The sequence below is a fragment of the Rhipicephalus sanguineus genome, chromosome 2 (assembly GCF_013339695.2).
Source record: "Rhipicephalus sanguineus isolate Rsan-2018 chromosome 2, BIME_Rsan_1.4, whole genome shotgun sequence".
Classification (NCBI taxonomy): domain Eukaryota; kingdom Metazoa; phylum Arthropoda; class Arachnida; order Ixodida; family Ixodidae; genus Rhipicephalus; species Rhipicephalus sanguineus.
This window is the reverse complement of record NC_051177.1, coordinates 76,958,510-76,978,856: the sequence shown is the minus strand read 5'-3', so window position 1 is coordinate 76,978,856 and position 20,347 is coordinate 76,958,510. Positions and strand designations below refer to the sequence as shown.

Here is a 20,347-nt window from a genome sequence, read left to right as displayed (position 1 = left end):
GAATGTCTCCGCAATGCCGGGGTTCCAGGGTCGTCTGATATTCTTCTGTCAACGAAACCGGTGGCGGCACCTACACATTAAGCAAGGAAATAAACATGGAGAGCGCGGTAATTGTTTCTCTCTCCTTCGCTACATAACCTTGGCATCCTCTCACAACGAGTTTCCCCGAGCGACACGCGAAACGTGAGCGTTCCACTCTTCTCCTGTGCGGAGATCCGCGAGACTCATTAGCAAAGGTCGGCAAAAAAGTGGAGCTCGCTAAGACTCACTCAAGAAATATATTTTGCGCTTACGGCTTACTCGGACTCAGACTCGCCAAAATTTTTCTCAACCGCTCTTTCACTCAGACTCAAACTCATCAAAAAAGTACTCACCAGGACTCGCTCAGACTTAGTCTCACGGCTCGGCCCGAGCCTGAGTGAGCCTGAGTGCGCCGAATCATGAGTGGGTTTGCCGATTTGCGCTTGTAAGTGCATGGGTGTGCGAATATACAAATGTTTCAATTAATGAAATAAATTGTTTTCGTATTTGGTTAGACGTTCGAGTTTGTTCGGTGCACGAAACGATTAGTTGGTACTATCGCTCAAATCTTTTTCGTATTTGGTTAGATGTTCGAGTTTGTTCGGTGCACGAAACGATTAGTTACTACGTACTATCGCTCAAATCTATTAGTGCGATTAGTTGGTGTGCTTAATATATAGCTTTCATGTAATCACGTTACCGATGCGCAAAACACTGTTAAAACGAAAACAAAAACAGCGGGTCGTTTCCATATTGTGACTAACCGAATATAACGCGTCGCTCACGCTTTGGAACGGTGATGGGATCAATGTTAGTTTTGGGTAGGTGCTGCTGAGTGATGATAGTGTGGGCCTGGTATATCCATGCACTATCAATATGATATTATTGTCATGTAATTACGTGCTGCTTGGCTTATCTATTACATTCTATCACCACAGTTCTAAACACGAGTCCCGTTGAAGGTGCAAGGCCGCCTTCAGAGATCGTCTTTCTGATGCGTATCGCCTGCATTCACACAGAACGTGTTTCAGGTCTTCTGGGACATTCCTGACAAGGTTATGTCAGGGCAACGCCAACTGCGGTTGCAGAGTTGGTTGTCCGAGTTTATATCAGTGTAATAAACATTACGTATATGCACCTATGACTGCGCAAGCTACAGTCAGTTGTTGCGCTTTACTACATATATGTCCATGATCGCACCGCAGCGTGCACTTGGTGGCGATGAAACTGACGTCGCTGCTCTAACGTGAGTGCCGAGGTTACGTCGGACCATGAGCTACCCTTTACACTCGACGTGCCTGGTAAGCCGACGATATGCGCAGAAGTATTGAGCTTGCACAAAGCCATTGATCGACCTTGCAACACTTGGCTCAATGCAAGACATTCGGCATAGGCTATATACTGCACGCTGACTGCTTCCCATGTCAATGATTCCCACAATGCGTGCGTTTGCCGGAATTTTTTTTTATTCTACAAATGGAGTATTCAAGCTGACATTTTGTGGCTGTGCTGTAAGATAAATTCACACATAGCACTAACTGTAACGCTCAAGGTGCTGTGTTTTCGCCAATGGTTTACCAAAAGCAAGGCAGGGAAATTAAAGAAACCTTTAACAAAATGGCATCTTTACAAGTCCCGCCACCTAGAAGTGGTAGTAGGCAACCAAGAGAAGGCGCTGGCCGCCAAAGAGTCGGCACGCTTGCTGCCGGAAAGCCTCTCTTTGCAATGAATTCACCGATGCCTTTTGGAAGCTCGTTCATTACAAATGACAAGAAAAATATATGACTATAGGACATGAAAAAACTTTAAGACGAGAGCATGATTAAATGGTACCTGCGTGAAGGCTTGTTAGCCGAGTCCCGCGCTTCGGCTTGTCTCCGAATAGAAAAATTTCGTGTTTACAAATTGTAACTAGGCTTATATAGATGTCACCTAGCTATACTTGTTGGAAAACACTTTGGCATCGAACCTATAGCGTCGTCGCGCAGCAACAAGCGAATGCAGCAAGCGTTCCTTGCTGTAACTTCTGATGAGCGTGATCGATAATGTACGACTGTTCTGAGCACCAGCCAGGATCATTGTTGGGACGGCGGCAATCGTGTTTTCTAATGGGTCTGTGGGATAGGGGAAAATGACCTCCTTCGTGGCAGCGGTGTCTCCGCTCTTAGAACAGAACTAAGCCTTGAATGCCCAGATTTCGAGCGAACTCAGAGCGTGAATAATGAAAGCTCGGGAAGTGCCTGTCATTCACCTGCCCGGGCTCTTGGTACAAGCTGACTTCTTGTACGTAACGCACGACAAGCAAGTCCAACAAGAGATATACCAGTGTTCGTCTCTCTCGCTTTCTCTCCGTTTTTATATTCTTGCTTAACGTAAGCTACATATGTAAAGTCAGAATGTAACAACTCACCAATACCGCTACATTTGTGAGGTTCAAGGCCCTCCTTGATAGGTTCGGTTGCAGCGCCGACTAACAAAGTTAGGGAAGTTAGACGACAGGAAGCTTCCTAACTTTGTTACTCGGTGCTACAACCAAACCTATAGCGATAAAGTAGCAACTAGCCTGCGTCGACACCCTTGTTCACATTATTGCACCCTTTGATTTTATTAAGCCTATAGTAAGGACCGTTGAAGAATATCTTATAATACTCGCGCACCACGTACATAAGTGGAGAAAATAAAACAACTATTTCGGTACTTGATCTTCGACGTCGTGCATTCTTATGTCAAGCACTAGGTGGTATTTGTGCTCGCTACTCCATTAAAACATGTACGTGGTCGCAGTAGTGAAAGGGACATCATGGTTGTGGTGGTGATGACAACGCTACAGGCTGTGTTGGCCTGGCGCATTTGTCCGCAATTACTCTGCCCGAGTCTCTACCTCCACAGGGTATGCTTCACCATATGTCACGCAGGCCAATCTCTCGCACGTAAGTTAAAATTACAACCAACACTTTCCTCCGAACCGTGCGCGCGCTTTCCGGAAACACAGTCTGTTCTGTGCACTCGTGGGCAAATCCTCTTTTCTTCGTGCTTTCCGAGGCGTCGCTGGTCGAAAACCGGTACCAATGTTTCTGGTTGCCCTAAAATCACAATGTGAAACCGCGTGCGAGCTTCAGACGATCTGCTAGCTCGCGCTGTCCAAGCATGTTGTCAGAGATGCGGCCGCATCTGTGGTGCAGGGGGAAGACGAGTGGCGGCGCTGATGGTTGAGCGATCATAGAGTCACTTGAAAATTTTTCTAGTGACTCTAAGCGATCACAACCCCGCCTGACCACTGTAAGTTGACTATTCGAAACAGTTCTTTTATTATTCGAACACCATCCGTAATGTATGCGATGCGTATTAACTTTGCATTCGCTTCCGCATTAGGTATCACCATTCGCCCATCCCTGTTTGCGAGCGGTTCGCTAACGTAAATTGTCCTGCTGACGAAATCAACACCTGGGAGCTGCCAGACCTTATAGTTAGGCAGCGTCTACGTGGCCCGGCAAAATAAGCAAGAGAACATAAACGATGTTTACGTGAATCAATAAACGCTCCATTAGGCCTACACTTTTCCTGCGTAGCCTGCAATTAGGAAGCTATCAAGAACGATCGCGGAAAACCGAGAACGGTGTATGCGCATACGGTAACAGGATCAGAACTTGTTTTATTTTCGGTTTTTTTCCTCGAGCCACTTAAAGCTTGTGCAGTTGCCTGTCGTGCACTTTGTCTGTGCTTATGCCTCCTTTGTTTCGTAATCAGGTAGACCTTAGCTATATTCTCTCCTAATAAAATAATTTTGCCTTGAGTCCATCGTTATGTAATACATATTGCTCAGCAGAAACATGTAGAACCGCACAAATGCGATCGCTATATATAGCTTACCGAGTGCATACGTACCGCCTGTGGTGTTGCAGCGACTTAGAGCTCTGCAAGCCACACGATTCGGCGAACACCTACTGTATACCCGGCTGTGGCAGTATGCAAGCATGGCGTTGCGCTCCTGAAAGCGAGGTCATGAGTGCGATTCCTGACTTCGGCGGCCGCGTTGGGATGGAGGCGTAATTCAAATAAAGAAGGCACGTGTATACGTAGTTTTAGATAATGATTATTGCTGGGGTTTTACTTCCCAACATCACGGTATGATTATGAGGGACGCCGTACTGGAGGGCTCCGGATATTTTGCCCGTCTGGTGTTGTTTAACGTGCACCTAAATCTAATCAAAAGGTAAGGACGCAGCCCAAGGTGAAGTAGAAACAGGATGACAGGAAAGAGCGTCACTTGCAACTGGATTTATTTGGAGAAAGGCCCTTACTTTTTAATCCGCGTGAACCAACCAGCCCAACAACAATGTTTTACTAACCTAAATCTAAGTACACCGGCCTCTAGCATTTCGCCTCCACCATGGCGGGTAGTTAGTTTTAGATGCATGTTAGGAAAACTCGAGAGGCTCAACATTAACTTAGAGCTCTCCACTGGCCCCAATGTTCGGGATGTTCTGTACAACACAAAGTGCGTACGTGGGCAAGGCACGTTATGTGCTACGCGTGTCTCGTCCTCTCTCGTGTACACACCTGTAAAGCACGACTACACACCTGCATACGATGGGCCCCGGTTACAACGCTTCCCGGATATAATGCTTCGGAGCATTGGCTTGATGAAACTTGCCATCGCGTGCACATCAGCCATGACGTCTCCATCCTCGTTATAACGAAGTAGCACCGGGACCATACATTAGTTCTTCATACCCGATATTCATTGTAACAGTAGAGATAAACGCCAGCTCTCATAAATAGGCAATCTTGCTGGCGCGATAACTGAGATGAAATAACACATTATTCTAAGCTCCAAACTTTCTATAAATGAGGTAATTCTTACCTGTATACTTGTATAATTTCCCTCTAATGCGTTTTAGGTGGCGCAACCAGTCAAATGCGCTTTGTCTTTACGCTAAATGACCGAAATTTCCGCAACGTTATTAACCACATTTTAACCATATTTTTGATGTCACACCGCTCAGTGGATTTTTAATGTCAGTTGCGAATTCTCTTTCAGTAGGTAGTTGTTTACCTTTCTGTGCCTCCTTTTAGTTTTGAGCATCGTGCTAACCAAATAGTATTTCTTCGTTACAGCCGATGTCGCAGTGAATCTCGCGTTTTTGGTTTCCTTTTAAAAAAATAAATGTCGCTGTAATGAAGCGTGACCAATGAGAGTACGTATTTAGTTCGCTATAACCGATAATTCGCTCTACCAGTGTCCTTTACAACGAGGATCGACGGTATATGCAATCTAACAATAGTGCTTGTGTATCCAGTTTGCTGCGAAGGCCGCAAATTATTCGCGCTCATTAAACTTCGCTCACTCATCAGCCACTGGATAATGTAATTCGTTCAACGATCGAAAACACACTCTCTGGAGCATGCCCAATGAGAAAATTAAACTGAATGAAGTAATAGAGAAGAACTTATGAAAAATAATGCTGTACTCTAAGAGGAGGTCACTGTGCCTGTTTAGGGCCATTTATATGCTCAGGTTTTATAGAAACTTTCCGTTTTTTGTTATTACGCAAAACACAGATGCGCCCCTTACTGTCTTTGCTGACTAGCATACAGGAGGTTACATATCTGACCGCCCCCAAGTGTACTGGAGTAAAAATATAGGAAGATTATAAATAAAATCCTGCGCTAATGTCGTTTTTGTGTGGGTCTTGGCGTAGTTCTAAATCCTGCACCTAATGTAGCTCCACTACCCTGAAACCTGAGGAAGTGCGTAGCACGCGCAACCCAGCGATTCCCTTGGAAATCACCAGGGGCGTAGCCAAGGGGGGGCTGGGGGGTTCAACCCCCCCCCCCCCGCTCGAAATTTTTCAGTTTTGCTTGCGTATATATACACGCGCACATACAAACGCACGCACGAACATACATAAAGTATGGTTGAACCCCCCCCCCCCCCCCGAAAAAAATTTCTGGCTACGCCCCTGGAAATCGCGCACTTGCCACCGCCTGGGCAATCGCGCCCTTGCTGAGGTGGTGGCGCCCTCTCCAGCGCGGCGCGGGTATCAGTCGAATGTTTCAGAGGGGTTTCTCGTAATTTTCGGTAAATTATTGCGGTCAGTTCTTGGTTATTCCAGTAGCTTCTATATTTTAGACCTTCTTAGTTTATTTTGCACTGGTTTTGAGCATCGTTAGCTTCGTCTTAGGTCGGTATAGACCACTGCGTGACCATGGGACATGAGACAGTGGATGGACGACAAGCTGCGCCCCTAAAGTGCTACGCATTTAGAAATAACGTGTTGTATTAGTACGCTTCCTTCCGGTCTCTTTCCTCAAGTGTACGGAGACGTGTAACTTTGGTACGTACAGTCACATACGCACATATATACACAAAAGAGTCAGTCACAAACTTTGGTTAAGTGCAGTGTTCCTCAAGAACACCAACAGCGCTTTTGTGTTGCGCATCGCACAACCGCTGTCTTGCCACGGGCCGAGAAGGTGCCGCTGTTCCAAACTCGAGTCGCGTTGAAAATGAAGTGCTGCCTTCAGAATCTGTCGTTCGGCGTCGTAACAGGAACAGTCGCAGAGTACGTGCTTTAAGTCTTCTAGAGTATTACATGTGGTGCACGTGGGTGAGTTCGACTACCTGATCTTGTGCTTGAAGTATTTCGTATAGGCAACGTCGAGTCTCGACTTAACCAGACAACGTAAGTCTCTGGTCAAGGCAACAATGCTATTTTCTTAAAATGGGCTCATGCACACAGATATGGAAATTTATGCTCTGCCACGTACGGAACATTGATTTACGCAAGTTTCTATAGCCTAAAAAGCTCAGTAACGAAACTTCCAGTCGCGGTCACATGAGCACAAACGCCACGCATGACGTCACACCACCACCAAAGCTTTAAAGGGGCCCTGCTACACTTTTTCAGCATGGTCAGAAAAGGCCGCCAATCGGTAGTCGAGGCTCCTGGGAACACGTGAGCGAAACATTGTAGCGCAGCACGCGGTCTGGTGCTGGCAGTTAATTCTCAAGGTCAGCTAGAAATCGTTCCCTCTTCTCTCGAAAAATGATGCCGTCAACCTAAATGACCGCGCCATAAACCCAAAGTCTACGGCCATTGGCTGATTTGAGCATCGTGAGCTCCATAGTTACAGCGACTGCCGCGGGATGCCGCCACATGCCCGCGCGCGCACTCGCGATCACACTAAAAGTAAGCCGCGCATTTGAAGAAAAAAAAAGATAATAAAATAAAGTGCTCAAGGTCACCATGACGCGCGATGACGAACGGACATAGCTTCTTGCCCCCTTGTCGTTTCCCTCTCTGCGTAGCTTTCAGCGGGCTCGCTGGAACGAAAGGAGAGAGAAAGCGCTTAGAGCGTGCGGCAAATCCTTGCAAGTAAGCTCGTACTTGACGGATTCTAAGAATGTTTGCTGTAGTCGATTCGTGAGGCAAGGAACTCCTTTAATGAAACCATTCGATGATTACTTGGAGAAGTGTTGCAAGACCCCTTTAGTGGAGGGGAAAGGTTCTGTCTGGCGTGGCTGTTTTGCCAGTATCAGTAGTTGACCAGTGTCACTGGGACGCCAGTAACCTACGCCGTGCTGCTTGGCGGTTTTCACTAATTTGCCAGCACCGCTACTGCCAGAACCAGAGTCGACAGCGACCTGCCGCTTAGCCAGTGACGTCATACGTGACGTGTCTACTCAGGTCACGTGACTCTTCCGCACGTGCGGTGATCAGAAGTTCCGCTAACGCGCTTAACTTACCAGATGCTCAGAAACATGGCAGCCCTGTTTGAGTTCTTGCTTCAACCGACGACCCGCCGCGGTGGTCTATCGTTATGGTGCTTGACTACTGACGCGGGATCGAATCTCAGCTGCGGCGGCCTCATATCGACGGAGGCAAAATGCTAGAGGCCCGTGCGCTTAGATTTAGGTGCACGTTAAAGAATCCCAGGTGATCGAAATTTCCGGAGCCCTCCACTACTGTGTCCCTGATAATCATATCGTGGTTATGGGTCGGAAGACCCCGACAATTATTATTACTTGAACCGACAACTCTACTTTACGCAGACTTATCCCATAGCGTAAATGGCCGCCGCTCTATGTCGTGACACATGCCGCATAGGTGGCGAGATCGACTATGGTATATGTGATTGGCGTGGCACTTGCTTTCGCAAAAAGGAAAACTCTCCGGGCTAACTCGCAGCAGCCAAGTCTTGCGTAATCGGTGATCAGCGGCAGTGTAGATGGAAGAAAGAGAGGACAACCGCACTTTTAAGTATCGTTTGCGTTTGCAGAAAGTAACGAGGAAAAGAAGACAGCAAGTTGCGCAAATATTTTAGGAAGAGCACTACAGGGCAGACGAGCTGCCGGGGGCTTTATCGATAAGACGATACTCGTTTTTCTTATTTGATAAGCACGCGTCAAATAACGCGGATACAAGAGTTCTACATTGCAATGAAAGACAACAGAAGTCACAGAGGCGACCTGATGACGCAATTATTCCTCCGTCATCGAGGCCAGTTTTCTTTGAACGAGGGGGAGACTCTGTCGTTAAAGGGAAGGGCATTTCTTATAGGACGTGTCTTACGCCACATCTAATATCTTTCTTATTTTCTTCTTTTTTTCTTCCTCTTTTTTGGAAGAGGGGGGGGGGGGGTATTAGTATGGTTACTCCTTTACTGCCGGAATGATGGAAGTTACTTTTCAAGGATACATCAGGACAAAACAAGTTTGGCAAGGCTGAACTGATGATAATAAAAGAATAAATCAGCATACAAATTGTAGTGTGAGAACTCATTGGTGTAGAAAAGCTCACACGTCACAGGCTTTGTCAACTATTTTGTGCGAGTGCTAATAACTCATTCACACATACCAAGCTCTTTATTTGCGTCTCAATGAAACTGTCAGAAAATCGCCTATATTACAGATAAAAGAAACGCACGACTGGGACCGATTTGCTTCAAAAAGCGGACATTTCCAGCTCGAAAGCCAAGATGTATAATTAACGAATAAAAAAAAAACTTGGAGGATGCCAGAGCTTCGCCTTCAGGAGTAGAACGCGCGCATCGCCTTCTCAGTTGCTAGCCTCTCTTCGGTTCTCTGAGCATGCCAACGAACGACTGACGCGCGTGACATTGGCGGTTTTGAACTCTTCTAGAATGCCTACTGAAAGTACAGTTGTGACGTGCCCACTGCGCCATAGTCGATCATTTTGGGAGTTCAGCGAATACCAACTATACGTCCGTAAGTCAAAGCGCGCACCTACGCAACTGCACACTTTGTTAACCCTTTCAGTCGCCACGTACACAATTGCGAACATCACTTGTTTTTGTTAGTTGTGTAGACTAGGGGCAACAATCAAAATACACTGAGGTTTGGATGAATTGAACCTCCTGCCTAATAAATCTGTCTTCATTTGACTTAATTTCGCGGTGTACTGTTGCACATGATCCCTTTTCTGAAGGCACTGCAACGGTCGATGAGTCGTTCGACGTGGCGCTTCCCTCGAGCCGCGTCAAAAGTATAATTTTTCTTTTCTCAAAATGAACAGAACCAAAAACGAATTTGCACTACATTTCTAGTGAGACATCTGATTCTATATATGCAAAAACACAAAATGAATGGCTTCGCGATAAACAGGTATTTAATCAGAACTTAATTTGGATTAATTGCTATTAAAAACATTAATCAATCTATTATGAAATTATCTTTGTTGCAATAGAATACCGAGTGCCTTGAAATAATGTGTCAATTTGACGCATTTACAGACATTTCTTCATAGGTAGCGTCTGAAAGGGTTAATCCTCTGGCTGTTGACGACGGTCAAACATGCCTGAGCGCTTCGTAACGGGTGGGCCCTTAAACCAGCCACCTGGTGCTATTAGACGCTTCTGTCACTGCGATATTACATATTTTAACGGGACTCCCGTATAATGTTTTTCCGAAAGCGATTTCAAGCGCAAGCGTGGCTTTGTGGTAGAAGCGCATGACTGCAACGCTGAACGCCTGGTTTCCCTGGGTTCGATTCCGGTTGGAGCCCATGATTTTCATTCTTTGCGTCCACAGCGCTTTTTGCGGTTACGGACAACGTCAATTTTTCGCTCGCAACCAACGCCTCCGACTTCTGGCGATTGGCGACATGAGCTCTTTAACATTTGTGCCGAAGTGCATGAGTGTTGTGTTTGTAGTGCGGCCCTTGTGAGGGACAGAATTTGCGAGGGCCGAATATCTTCTCTGTGATTATGTCTGTTCTGCGAACCATTACGTTGCGTGAACTCTTCTGTGGCGTGAGATTCAATTATGTAGCAACACAGATACTAAGTACATGGATGTTCGTCAGTGGGTTTATTCGGCTCATTTGGCGATTGCTGACAGTATTATATGGCGGCAGTTATCGTGCAAGAGAAGCTGAGTAGATGAAATCGGTGGTTCGACGATGAATCGTCTGTTCTGGAAGATGCATGTTGAGAAATAGTAAACAAGAAACGCCGACCGAAATGAAAATGTTTGCGAAAGAGGAGTAACCGGCACCACACATCGGCAGCAACCTTTCCTCAAGTACACTTACGCCTCACTCCCCCCCCCCCCCCCCCAAAAAAAAAAAAAAAAAATGTTGCGATGAACCTCTGTGGTTTTCGGCATGACATATTCTCTGCCACTTCAGAAGAAAAGCTTAAAGTAAGGGAGGCCGTCAGGTACAGTGGGGGCCTTGTTTCCTGGAAAATAAATAATAAAAAAAGACGCAAGGACGTTGTCGCTTGTATGCAGAGACAGCTGACACGTCGTGACTTCTCGCGTTTCCTTTCCGTCTAGCGTAGTTTCTTCCCAGTAGTCGAGAGCCAACTCGAAAACAAGAGGTTTCGTGCCAGGAGAGAACCATTCGTGTCATGCCGCATAACCTGTTTTGTCTAATTTCCGTGATACGCGTGGTCGTTGACGAGAGCAAGTGGCGATTCTGCACGTTCACTATAGTCTTTAGACGACTGCTTCGCGTGTTGTTGCTCATTGGCTTAATAATGCCGAAGCGCAGAAAATTCAGCTTTAAAGAAAATGTGCGGTAAGGAAGTAAACGTATTGTAAACGAAATCCCAACTCTAATTAAAGTTCTAATGGAAATAATAATTGCACATTAGCCAATAAGGTTATTTTAAGTGGTTAAACCAGACTACCAACAAGAGAAAGGAGAAAAAGTGGGAGGGTAAAGAAATAAAGAAATATGAACCTGTAAACACAAGCCAACACCTGAGATGTGTTTTCCAAGTTAGATTCCCAGTGTTTTTATTGATACTAAGAGTTCTGTTTCCGTTGTAACCCGGTATGATTACTGCAGCAGCATGAACGATACGCTAGCTGGTGGTGAACAACTTTATTGGAATCACTGCAGCTTTATATACGATGCAGTGCTTACAGGGTTAAGACAAAAGGAAGGGAGACAATGATAGCTTGGTTTAGCAGCAAGGGAGTGGATGTGGGGAGAAAGGTGGCAGTCGAAGAATGTGCGCACGTACAGCTTGCTTGGCTGGCTCACTTGGCAGACTATAACGTTCCTTTATTCTTACTTTAATACCACTGTGCTGGCTTCCGAGGTCGGGTAGGTATACCCTTAGGTGAGGTTGCATTCTGAAAGCTGCCTCGACGTCAGGAACTTGCTTTGGCATTAGAACTGGTTCACCACTCTGGCCTGTTTGAATCTCTGTAGCCACGTATGTTTCCCCATCTGTCGTGCGTGGAATTGACGCTAACGAGACAGTCATGGTCTCGTCAGTCAATGAAGGGACTGTGCTGGTTGTGTCCGGTCGACCGCCCAAATCTCAGGTTGCAGTAGCTTCGCCGAAATTTCGCAAGAAATATGGTCTTGCGTCCGCCGAGTTCAAAAATTTTAACCCAGCCTGCTAATGTTTGGCACACACAAGTTCATACGTAGTAGTAGTAGTAGTAGTAGTAGTAGTAGTAGTAGTAGTAGTAGTAGTAGTAGTAGTAGTAGTAGTAGTAGTGGTAGTAGTCGTAGAAAACTTTATTTGTAGTTTTGCTTGTGAAGTCCCAGAGGGTGGAGCTCTCAGTCCAGGACCCCATTTGATCCTGCTATCCGGCTGGCCAGGTCAATCAGTCTTCGGTCAGTACTCATCTCAAATAGCAGCGTCTTAAAAGCAGCGTTGAATGACTTCCATTGCTTGGTCCTTAAATGGGCACTAAAGGAAAATATCAAGTTTTGGCAGATTGATTCTTTACCTGCGTTGGAATATATCAACGCTTTCTGTGCGACAGTAAAAGATTTTTTTAAATTATTTTTTTTTCGTCGAAAACAGCCACCGAGAGCTCCTGGTGCCGCTGCTCAATTTGAATCGCCCACGCCTAATGGAGGACGTGACGTCACCACCTTGACTGCCGATTTCTGTGAATCAGAGAGCGTCCGAGAGCACCACGGCCCTAACATGTAGCAACAACTCTGGCTTACTGCACATTTATTTATTGTGCAGTAATTTATTGCGCAGCATTTACTGATTTTTCGTCTGTAAGCCGTTCAATAATCAAAATAGAGCATCTGTCGTCGTTTACTGAGGTACCCACAGAGTGTGACAGAGGGCGCCACTCCAGTTTCTCAATTTTGCTGTTTCCTTCCTTAAAAATGCTCTGTTCTCGCCAGGAATGATGAATTAGTTATTACAGAAAACCAAATATTTCAGCCTAGCTTAACTTAATCTTGCCCTTTGGTGTTCCTCGAAGTCTACACTTAAGTTTTTCGTAAAGAATTACTGTTATCGGCGTATTATTATTATTATTATTATTATTATTATTATTATTATTATTATTATTATTATTATTATTATTATTATTATTATTATTATTATTATGATGAATTGATTTGCGTACACAAGGACACAGAGGAAACAGGGAGAGAGCAGGCTGACAACTGCCACCTAGAGCGGCACAACGCCTGCCTTACTATTTAGAGGAAAGGAAGATTGCAGGAGAGGAAGAGGAAAGAAAATACAAAAGTTAAGAAAAAGAATTACGAAGACCTGGACAAAGATAAGTAAACACACGAAAAAGAAAGTCTATAAAAGGGTGGCCAGATCCACTTGGTCCATAAAAGTCAGCGAATATATTGTGACAAAAAAGCACTGCAACCACAACTGATGTTGCCAGAGGTGACTACTGTATAGGCTCTTTCTACCCAGCGGTTTCAAGTACTGGTGCGCATCACTTAGACAACTGCCGGAGGAGATTCCACGTGGTTCATTCATTCATTCATTCATTCATTCATTCATTCATTCATTCATTCATTCATTCATTCATTCATTCATTCATTCATTGGTTTCGGCACAGACTATAGAAGTTTTTGGCCCATCCCCAACGGTGGGTGTGAACCTATGGCATAAGACAATATCATCATCATCATATCATCATTATCTATAAATGTTAAGCAGTCTTGGCAAACCTTACAAGAGGCACGCTTCTGTCTTTCTCTGTCTCTCAAGATGTTTGTTTGAAGACCGAAGCACATCTGGAAATAATGGGGCTTTCCGTTGAAGAAGTTTCATGTCCGGCCATGGTGAACCACGTCGCATTATCTGTTTCGACCGCATAAACACCTGAACTTTACATCGCCCACTGGCATGCTGTGCCCACCACCAGCATTCAAAACTCGTTGTTTCGGTGACGCATCTCGCAGTTGCGGTGCATCATAGCAATAAGTTGACCTAATGCGATGAATCGTGAGTCCGAAAAAGGCAAATCTTCAACACCTAATTTCTGGAAAGGTGACGAGCATCACCTATTTTGGCGAAGTGACCCCTGCGCCTCCAAAACGAGCATTTGAGAAGTGCAGGCACCAGTTTTCCTCAAACGATGCTCGTATGAACGCTTCATGCGTTACCGTACGTACAGTCACGAGCAAAAGTTTATGGGCCAACTGGTTACGCAAATAATTTTTTTTTTCGGCAGCCTGAGTACGTTGGTTTAAATCACGTGGCGTAGCCTAAGTGCACGTGTTTTGCAAATGTAACGCATTAAAACAATCATACGCTGTGGAGCTGTTCTAGGAGTAAATTTTATTTCTCGCTGGTGCCGTGGTCCATAAGTTATTGCTCGTGACTGTAAGCGCGTATTACGTGACAGCGATGGTGAATTCTTATTGTCTGCAGGAAATAATGGGACCGGAATGCAGAAATGCCAGGCTTGAAGGTGCCATAATTTGACACCACGTCATTCGCTCGCTCGTTTGTAACGATGTATCTCTTCAGTTGCTTCCCTTTGCGTGCTCCAAGTCTTGCAATATCTTTTTTTCACTTGAGTCCGTAAGCACGAGCAACTCGAGACGGATAAGTAAGGATAAAAGTGGATGTAGTTAGGATCCGTTATCCTATTAAGGTCGACAAAAACAAAGAACAACAAACGCTGCATTACGTTTAACAACGCCACAAAACCGCCTGATATTGAAAAAAAAAAGCACAAAGAAAAGAGATAGAGGAAGTACTCTCAAATCTTCGAGAACACATGCTTGGTGTCGTGTCAGCCAGATGACTAAATTCAGATAAACACGGCACGCATTCAGGTGCGATTTAAGATATGAACTGTGCAGCGAGTGCTGACATATATAACGAACAATAGTATTCCCGTAGAGCTGTGCAATTCGAAGGGCCGTCGAGAGGAACGACTAGTCCCGCGTCGCTTTCCGTACTGCGTGGGCAGCTGAAGCCAGAGCGCCCGGCAAAGCCGCCACTGAGGAAACGAGGAAGAAGTCGTGCCTTTCCAAGGATTCGCGTCTATACATAAAGAAGGCAAGCAAATCGCTGCCGCCGCGGCCAGCCGTACGGCACGTAAAAAGCGGGTCTCTCGGTGACGCACTTTCTCCTCATGCCGAGGCCTATTTACCTTAGGCAAACAAGGGAGAGACGAGCGTTGGCTTAACCTTGACGCCCGTGCGTGCAGTTCAAGCACACGCCCAAGGATGTGTCTTTCGCGTGCGTCGGGAGCCTGTATAGAAAACTGCCGGCCGCGCCGCGGATTCTCAAGAAGTTGAGAGCGGAAATGAGGGCCGAAACTTTCCAGAGCGTGATTTTGGGCGGTACCGACGATTATCGTGCCGTATACAAAACCGCGTCACTTCGGACGATACGGCTTGTCCAAACTCGTTGATGCGCGCAACTCTCCTCATAGATGCCTCGGCGCTTGCATGAGTTCGCTCTAAGAAAAAAAAAAGTACGCGTTACCCTTTTTGGTTAGTCCTGAGTCTCCTTACTCGCCATGCGTATGTCTCTTTTTAAAGAGACACGTTCACTCTCTTTTGGCTCCCACAACTCTCCGTCGAGAGTCTAATGATCTTCAAGGAGAGGTCACGTGTCTCTTTAAAGAGAGTCTTTTACGTGGCGAGTCAGGACTTACAAATGAGTCAAAGGACACTTTATTGATGGGAGTGTTTGAAGAGAAGTGTTTGAAGCGGCCTCTTTTGAAGGCGAAGGAATTTCGAGTCTTCCCTGGGTGCTCTGACCACTTTCACGAGGGTTCTATATTTAAGGCATATAGCCCAGAGTATCGGCTGCCACAATGAATATAAAAATTCTGCCCTATACTTCCAGTCAAATTTGAAATCATTACACCATACCTATCAAGCAAGAACAGTGAATGAAGGCTCGAAAAAATCAACAACGAAGTGAAGTGCTTGACTTTCTGAGAAAAGTACGAATCGAGTTTGTTATCATTATTTCACAGCAATCAAATATGACTAAAACCGACCCTCCAACGTTCGTAACTTCATATTTCCCTCGTCCCTTTATCAGCTATTTGGCGCCGGCTAACCCTCCCAGTGATTGAACGTTCACAAATACCCACCAAAGTGGACGAGGGAGCGCTCTTTGTCGTGGCTCATCTGGTAAAGCATCGGACGCGCAATTCGAAGTTTGTGGGCTCCGATCCCGCCGGCGGAAATGGCGATTTTTCGTCCGATTTGATTCCTTTCAATTTAGGTAATCATCATTACGCTACAATTAAAGCAACAAAAAGTGATGTCCCCCATGCTTTCCTTAGCAAATTGTCTGTTGGTTTCATTAGTTGTGTCTAACAAAGAAAGGAGCCTCTCGAACAATTCCGCTTCTTTCGCACAAATTATATGTGGTTATTCAGGAATTTGTTACTATATGTTTCGCAGTGAAGCTAGTCTAGATATAATACGATCGTGTTTTTTTTTTTTATAATCTAAGTCGAAGGCAAGCGTAAAAGGGCGAGATGGTTCTTTCACTGTAATGCATAACCTTTCAGTGGCAAGAAAAAATCGTGAAAGGGATGCGCTGGCTCTTGGAGCATCTATTTTTTAATAAGTTCAATACATATTAGATATCTGATCGTGAGACACTCCGGAACGATTTTCGTCACCTGGACGCCTGAAACGCGCAGCTTAATTCGGAGTACGCGTGCGTTTGGGCACCTCACCACCGTCAAAATGAGGCCGCCGCCGCCGATATTGAACCCGCAACCTCGAGCTTTACGCAGCCGGTACAGATCGAGTCGTTGTTTCTGCGGAACTGTCGTAACCACACGAGCCCGCGGGGATATACCAGCCTGTGTCGTACGAATGGCGTGTTGCCAATGTGTCGCATCACACCAATGTCATGCATTTTCTTTAGCCTATGGGTAATATAACAATAATTATTGGGGTTTAACGTCCCAAAACCACGATATCACTATGAGAGACGCCGTAGTGGAGGGCTCCGGAAATTTTTACCACTCGGGGTTCTTTAACGTGCACCTAAAAATCTAAGTACGCGGGCCTGAAGCATTTCCGTCTCCATCGAAAATGCGGCCGCCGCGGCCGGGATTCGATCCTGCAACCTGCAGGTCAGCAGTCGAGCACCATAACCACTAGACCACCGCGGCGGGTTTTTTAGACTACGGCAATGTGAGCCTCTTAACGTCCAACAAGGCTAGGTACTTCGAAATGCCCCGTAATAAGGTGGGCTTGATTTAATCGCACTTTTGCCTCGAACGCGTGCTTATAATGACCGCTGAATGCTTTGTCCGTTCACGGATGCCGTCAGTTGAAAAGGTATCGTGGTAACAGCCGGGCTTTTACGTTGATGAAAATTGTTGCTTGGAAATATTTGTTTTCGTTCAAACAAGCGCCTAATTGAATTCCTCCACGGTAACCTCGGTGTTCTCTTTACTCCTTTGAGAAAATATTGGGAGAAATAGCAGCAGTGCGACATTATTTATGATGTTTCACACGAGAATTTCCTCCTGCTCCTGTTTTCGTCCTCATCGTCATTATAATCATCATTATTGTGTCCGATAACCCGCCGCGGTGGTCTAGTGGTTATGGTGCTCGAGTACTGACCCGAAGGTCGCGGGATCGAATCCCGGCTGCGGCGGCCACATTTTCGATGGAGGCGGGAAATGCTAGAGGCCCGTGTACTTAGATTTAGGTGCACGGTAAAGAACCCCAGGTGGTCGAAATTTCCGGAGCCCTACACTACGGCGTCTTCCATAATCATATCGGGGTTTGGGGACGCTAAACCCCAACAGTTATCATTATTATTCTGTTCGATGTTCATTTCAGAATGCCGCACGAAAGTGACGTTCTAGCGAAAACTGCAACCTACAATAATAAAAAAAATCACAGCATATCCACGGAGTGAATGGTGATGAGTGGGCGAAGCTACGGAGGTTCATCGGTAAACCGTGAATCTTCCGTGAATTCTGCCCAGTACATCATCAGCGACGTGAGATCGGGCGCGTTTATACTAAAGGTTCGATGAGAGTTATGACGACTTGCAGCTCACTTTAATTTTACATGTACGCTGTGAATTTTCATTGTTTAGAAAACCATTGCTTTAGAAAACATCTGGCGTCTTTCGTTAAGCAGCTGGTGTCTTTTCGTTTTGCTTTAGAAACATCTGGCGTCTTTTCGTTTTGCTTTTAGAAAACATCTGGCGCCTTTCGTTGGTTTATTTCATCAATCAACGGCGTTTTGAACAAAATTTTTATTGTTTAATCACGCACAGGAGAAATCTCGCCAGGCACTACCTTGGAGGTAAACAATGGCTGCTAATGGGAATGAGAGACAGAAGAAGTCGGCTTTTAGCTAACACTTACACTTCTACTTCTACTAACGTTTCCTACTGGAACATTCCAATGGCTGCTAATGGGGAAGGAGAGACAGAAGAATTCGGCTTTTAGTTAACGCGCACGCTGCGAATTTTTTATTGTTCAGCAACGCACAGGAGAAATCTCCCACCGGCACCACCTTGGAGGTCAAGATCTGGTACTAGCGTTAAGACTGGTTACGCACTACGATGGGGACGAATGGGTGCCGCTTTAAGGAGCTTCGCCCCTTAAAAAAAAAACTGGGGAGGAGTGAAGCATGCTGCGAAGGATGTTCCAGCTCAACTAATGTGAAACATGCGGAGGGACGAAGCATGCAGTGTGCGCCGGCGTTCCCACAGCAAAATCTTTACTCTCTAATGCTTTACTCGCCACCGGTCCACTAACGCATCGTCACTTAGCAGATATGTTTCAAGAAGCGGTGTTTCAAATAGATGGCTTTACCGTAGAGATGTACGTTTGTGTCTCTGGTTTAAAATAAGAAACTTGAGCGCCTTGGTAAATTTGGTCAGGGATTTTGACACCGCTGCAAAGCCAAACATAACATTTTAGGCAGTAACGACGAACCTTTAACTCATAATATGCATATCATGGGCGGGTGGCGAGTAGCGAGACAGACAGACAGACAGACAGACAGACAGACAGACAGACAGACAGACAGACAGACAGACAGACAGACAGACAGACAGACAGACAGACAGACAGACAGACAGACAGACAGACAGACAGACAGACAGACAGACAGACAACGAACTTTATTCGATCCTGAGGAGTTACGACGCCCTAACGGGAGGCCGTTGTAACTGCTGGAGGAGGAGGAGGAGGAGAGATTGAGGAAAGGAAAAGGCGCAACTTCTGCAACCCTAATTGGGAGCACGGCTCAGCGCCATTGTAACTGCTGGCCGCGCCCACGTAGAGGACAGAACGCCGTGACGCTCCGCCCTTTCCTGGGCCCTCTGGATAGCCTGGGCTTGCTGTCGGAGTGCCGTGCTTCTGATGGCCTCCTCCCATTCGGCTTCGCTGGAGAGAAGGGTTTGAGGCAACGCGGGACATCGCCAGAGCATGTGAGCCATGGAGCAAAAGGTTTCACTGCAGTCGGGGCAACCGGGGTCAACGTCCGAGTACATCTTACTGAGAATGCCCCGCGACGGGAAAGACCCCGTCTGCAACATTCTCAGAGTAGCTGACTGAGCTCTGCTGAGCTTCGGGTGAGGAAGAGGATAGACTCTCCTGCCAAGTTGGTAATGCTTTGCTACCTCATTAAATGTCAGAAGTGGATCATTATGCTGAGTCCCTTCCTGCCCCTCCGGAGCCTCCAGACCGCCGCGGCGCGTGAGTTCTCGCGCACGATCGTGGGCCAGCTCGTTGAGGTTTGGGAAGCCCTCTAGAATGTTCTTCCCCATGTGTGCAGGGAACCAAGTGATAAAATGAGAGCCGGGACAAGCCCTCTTCTCTAGAATGGAGGCCGCCTCTCGAGCGAGGTTGCCCGATTCGAAAGCTCTGATTGCCTCCCTCGAGTCGGTGTAAATGTAGGAACGCTCTGGGTCAGACAAGGCCAACGCTACCGCAATTTGCTCCGCTATACCCGGGGTGGCCGCCCTTACTGAGGCGGAGGAGCGAAGCTCCCCCCGCCCGTCTATAACCGACAACTCGAACATTCTCCTGTTCCCGTACTGCGCTGCATCGACAAAGACGGCCGGTGGAGTCCATGTCATCTTTAACTCTCCTCAAGATGGCTCGTGCACGGGCTTTACGTCTACCCTCGTTATACTGCGGATGTACGTTTCGCGGGAAGGGCCCCACCATGTAGGTCGCCCTCGTTTCCCGACTCAGTGTTGTCCGCCGTTCCTCCATGATCCTAGAAGCCATGCCAACTTCGTCAAGGATTCTCCTGCCAGCCTTTGTTGACGATAGCCTAACCACCTGGGCGGTGACCTGCGCCTCTATTATCTCGTCTATGTTACTGTGCATCCCGAGTTGATCTAGCCTGTCGGGGCTCATGAAAATAGGCAAGCCTAGGACTTTCTTGATGCTCTTGCGCATGAGCGTATTTAACTTCCTTTTCTCTGTTTTAGTCCATATTAGAGCTGACGCCATATAATTAATATGGCTCATGAGAAACGCGTGGTACATCCTAAGGAGGTTGTCCTCACTTAACCCCTTCTTGCGGTTGGACACCCTAGCGATTAACCTTAGCATATTCTCTGTCTTGGCTGTAACGTGGGTAATTGTTTTGGCATT

General features: G+C 46.3%; 2 protein-coding genes across 2 annotated transcripts in view; both read left to right on the top strand.

Moving 5' to 3' along the window:
- Positions 1-20,347, top strand: part of LOC119383207 (EEF1AKMT4-ECE2 readthrough transcript protein-like) — a 252,945-nt gene that overhangs the window by 134,592 nt on the left and 98,006 nt on the right. The window lies entirely within an intron of this gene.
- The window catches only part of LOC119383208 (elongation of very long chain fatty acids protein AAEL008004), a 131,322-nt gene that overhangs the window by 86,189 nt on the left and 24,786 nt on the right, over positions 1-20,347 (top strand). The window lies entirely within an intron of this gene.